Source organism: Salmo trutta, unplaced genomic scaffold (assembly GCF_901001165.1).
Source record: "Salmo trutta unplaced genomic scaffold, fSalTru1.1, whole genome shotgun sequence".
Taxonomy (NCBI): domain Eukaryota; kingdom Metazoa; phylum Chordata; class Actinopteri; order Salmoniformes; family Salmonidae; genus Salmo; species Salmo trutta.
In genome coordinates this window covers 880,593-885,463 of record NW_021823488.1, presented here as the reverse complement: position 1 = coordinate 885,463, position 4,871 = coordinate 880,593, and the positions used below count along the sequence as shown (strand labels likewise).

The 4,871-nt window shown below is 38.5% G+C and overlaps 1 long non-coding RNA gene across 1 annotated transcript; it reads right to left on the bottom strand.

Moving 5' to 3' along the window:
- Positions 1 to 416: 416 nt before the first annotated feature.
- LOC115191159 (uncharacterized) lies at positions 417 to 3,270 on the bottom strand. Its single transcript, XR_003877552.1, has 2 exons — positions 3,183 to 3,270; positions 417 to 878 (listed from the first exon to the last, which is right to left on the bottom strand). It is a non-coding gene; the product is annotated as an uncharacterized LOC115191159 (long non-coding RNA).
- Positions 3,271 to 4,871: the final 1,601 nt, after the last annotated feature.

Sequence of the window (4,871 nt, the reverse complement as noted above, 5' to 3'; positions counted from 1 at the left end):
AAAACTCCCCCCACACAGCAATCTAATAGCATCGGTAAAATCTGTTGAAATTAAACCACAGATAAATATACCTAACATAGTACATCTATTAAACAATACATCACAACACATACATCAGAAATAGTTACACATTATAGAGATCCATTCATGGATGTACAGGTCTGTTCGAAAAACGTTCAGAAATGTCCACTGCTGATTTTTTCCAGGTGTCCATAGCAGACACCCTGTCCCTGTGAATCCTGTCCGTGGACAAATTCTCAGTCAGAAACATAAGTCAGAACACAGCCTCTCTATTCTCTCGTGTGATTTCAGGTCCTCTGACTGGGAAAATGTCTTTTCACAATGAGAGCAGTGGTATGTCTTCTCCTCCTGTGTATTAGTATGTTGGAAAGGCTTTTCTCCTGTGTGTTTTCTCTCATGCTTTTGCAGACTCCCTGACCACCTAAAACTCTTTTCACACTGGGAACATTGGAAAGGCTTTTCTCCTGTGTGTATTCTCTCATGCGTTTTCAGGCTCACTAACCACCTGAAACTCTTTCCACAGTGAGAACAGTGATAAGGCTTCTCTCCAGTATGTATTCTCTCATGCTTTTTCAGGACCCATAACCACCTAAAACTCTTTCCACAGTGGGAACAGTGATAAGGCTTCTCTCCCGTGTGTGTTCTCTCATGCCCAACCAGGGCCCCTAACTGAGTAAAGTTCTTCCCACAGTGGGAACAGTGGTAGGGCTTTTCTCCTGTATGTGTTCTCTCGTGCATTTTCAGGCTCCCAAACCACCTAAAACTCTTTCCACAGTGGGAGCAGTGGTGTTGGTTAGGCGTCGCTGGGTCTGTTTCCTCTGAGGAACTCTTCCCGCTGTCAGAGTCTGGTCTCTCTCCTGCAAAAGACAAACAGATTATTTAGTTAAACAGAGAGTCCTGAATTAAACCTCCATTCAATAAAATTGTTTTCCTATGAGGTTTAATCTAGACTAGATCCCTCAATACCCTGAGGTCAGTTTTCACAACATTACATCATTAAAAATAAACTTGGTGACGGTGAGATTTAAAAACAAATGATGTAGAGCTCCAAATCTAATCTCTCAGGGAATGTCATGATGTCATAATGATAGATAATGTCATGTTTATAGGCTGAGCAGAGCTCTATAATAATAGATCATGTCATGTTTTAGGCTGAGCAGAGCTCTATAATAATAGATAATGTCATGTTTACAGAATGTGCAGAGCTCTATAATAATAGATAATGTCATGTTTATAGGCTGAGCAGAGCTCTATAATAATAGATAATGTCATGTTTATAGGCTGAACAGAGCTCTATAATAATAGATAATGTCATGTTTATAGGCTGAGCAGAGCTCTATAATAATAGATAATGTCATGTTTATAGGCTGAGCAGAGCTCTATAATAATAGATAATGTCATGTTTATAGGCTGAACAGAGCTCTATAATAATAGATAATGTCATGTTTATAGGCTGATCAGAGCTCTATAATAATAGATAATGTCATGTTTATAGGCTGAGCAGAGCTCTATAATAATAGATAATGTTTATAGGCTGAACAGAGCTCTATAATAATAGATAATGTCATGTTTATAGGCTGAGCAGAGCTCTATAATAATAGATAAGGTCATGTTTATAGGCTGAGCAGAGCTCCATAATAATAGATAATGTCATGTTTATAGGCTGAGCAGAGCTCTATAATAATAGATAATGTCATGTTTATAGGCTGAGCAGAGCTCTATAATAATAGATAAGGTCATGTTTATAGGCTGAGCAGAGCTCCATAATAATAGATAATGTCATGTTTATAGGCTGAGCAGAGCTCTATAATAATAGATAATGTCATGTTTATAGGCTGAACAGAGCTCCATAATAATAGATAATGTCATGTTTTAGGCTGAGCAGAGCTCTAATAATAGATAATGTCATGTTTCAGGCTGATCAGAGCTCTATAATAATAGATAATGTCATGTTTATAGGCTGAGCAGAGCTCTATAATAATAGATAATGTCTTGTTTATAGGCTGAGCAGAGCTCTATAATAATAGATAATGTCATGTTTATAGGCTGAACAGAGCTCTATAATAATAGATAATGTCATGTTTATAGGCTGATCAGAGCTCTATAATAATAGATAATGTCATGTTTACAGGCTGAGCAGAGCTCTATAATAATAGATAATGTCATGTTTACAGGCTGATCAGAGCTCTATAATAATAGATAATGTCATGTTTATTGGCTGAGCAGAGCTCTATAATAATAGATAATGTCATGTTTATAGGCTGAGCAGAGCTCTATAATAATAGATAATGTCATGTTTATAGGCTGAGCAGAGCTCTATAATAATATATATTACTATTTCAGTCAATGTTTAAGGCTGCAGTTGATCCATTGTTAATAACGTGTTGTTGGTGGCCTACTTCATCTCTAAAGTAATAATGGACATTACTATCTTCTCTAAATGATATATTTTTTGTTTAGCCACACCTTTCCTTCAACATTTTTATTTTGAAGACTTACAAACTCACAGACGTTTGCTAATATGTTCAGTCTCCCCAAAACCACTGTCCTTTTCATGTCAATAATGCCACTTATTTTATGTATTTCTCCAACATTATTTAGAAATCTGCGTTTTGCTGGTATACACACTCTACACAAGGCCTACAATGGACACACGTCAAAAGTTTCATTTATAACTTGTTTGCCATTCTGTGAGACAATTAAGTTGTGATTTTGTGGTGGGAGGGACTCTGATGGTATACACATTACAGTTAAGCAATAAGACCAGAGGAAGTGTGGTATATGGCCAATATAGCATGTCTGTCCTTATGCACAACACAACACAACGTGCCTGGATACAGAACTTAGCCGTGGTATATTGGCCATCTATCACTGAGGTGTCTTATTGCTATTATAAACATGTTACCAACATAATTAGAACAGTAAAAATACAGGTCATACCCATGGTATACGGCCTGATATACCACGGCTTTCAGCCAATCAGCATTCAGGGCTTTAATCACCCATTTTAAAATGTAGCTTTAACATTATATTATAACATAAATTCCTATAGTACAGAACAACATTTTCAAGTATAGAATTTCAGTAGCATGCTGCTTTAAAACAACACATTCGTTCAAAACCTTTGGACAGTTAGAGTCCGTTTTTAAGACAGTACTTACTGATGGTAATCAGATCTACTGACTCCTTTGTCAATATGACCGTTATCTCTCCCTCTTTCTCCTCTTTCACTCCATCCTCCTCTTTCTCTTCCTCCTCTTCTTTTACTGTAACATCCTCCTCGTCTTTCACTCTGAACTCGTCTTCCTCTTCTTTCACTGTAACGTCTTTCTCTTCTTCTTTCACGGTAACAGCTTCACCCTCTACTTCTTGTTTCACTGTAACATCCTCCTCTTCCTTCTCCTCTTTCACGACAATGTTCAGCCACAGACCCTCTTTCTCCGCCCAGCAGACCTCCTCTTCTTTAGCAGGCGAGGAACACATCAGTGAGCTCATGTTCGGGGATGTTAGCTAGCTAGCTATCATTAGCGACTAGTTTAGTGCTAGGCTAACTTATCAAGCCAGCTAGTTGACTAACAATGTACCTATAACATTTAAATGGGGGCAATTAACTAGACGTCAGAAGTATATTTAAAACACAGAGACAAATATGCACAGAAACAGTCTAAATGTTTCGGCTGTTGGCTACCAAGGTGGCTGACTCGTTGTTGTTGATCCGTTCCGTCCACTAGATTATACGTCACGCTGCAGCATCGCCTGAAAGACGCACATCGCCGTCTGCTGACTGGAGGGAAACGCAGTTATGATACGTTTTTTTAAATTTTCATTTGCAGACAAATGTATTTTCATTCCTTTCATTAAATAATAATATTATATTGAGACGTTCAAATAGAGCAGTGCATATTTTAAGTGAGAATTTAAAACATACTGTCCTTCACATCTGTATTTAAGGCAGTTTCATATTCATTCATTTAAAGAAACCCACTGGTCGCACACTGGTTGAATTATCCTCATACAAACCTAACTGTATCCCCAGGCCCTGGTATATCAACAGACTGCATACAAAAAGGCACTGAACACAAGTTCTACATCCTTGAATTAAGGGGTTTCACGGGGGTACGGGGTTCCCCTTGTTAGACAAAAAGTAAATCATCTCCAAAATGCTAAGCAGAGTCTCCGGACTCCGGAGACAAAACAAAAGGCCTGATGGAGAGGAGGAATAAACTGGGTCAAAGCAGCAGTAGTCTATATACATGCTGACTCTCCTAGTGAACAGAATATCACAGGGTCATAGCAGCAGTAGTCTATATACACACTGACTCTCCTAGTGAACAGAATATCACAGGGTCATAGCAGCAGTAGTCTATATACACACTGACTCTCCTAGTGAACAGAATATCACAGGGTCATAGCAGCAGTAGTCTATATACATACTGACTCTCCTAGTGAACAGAATATCACAGGGTCATAGCAGCAGTAGTCTATATACACACTGACTCTCCTAGTGAACAGAATATCACAGGGTCATAGCAGCAGTAGTCTATATACATACTGACTCTCCTAGTGAACAGAATATCACAGGGTCATAGCAGCAGTAGTCTATATACATACTGACTCTTCTAGTGAGCAGAATATCACAGGGTCATAGCAGCAGTAGTCTATATACATGCTGACTCTCCTAGTGAACAGAATATCACAGGGTCATAGCAGCAGTAGTCTATATACACGCTGTCTCTCCTAGTGAACAGAATATCACAGGGTCATAGCAGCAGTAGTCTATATACATACTGACTCTCCTAGTGAACAGAATATCACAGGGTCATAGCAGCAGTAGTCTATATACATACTGA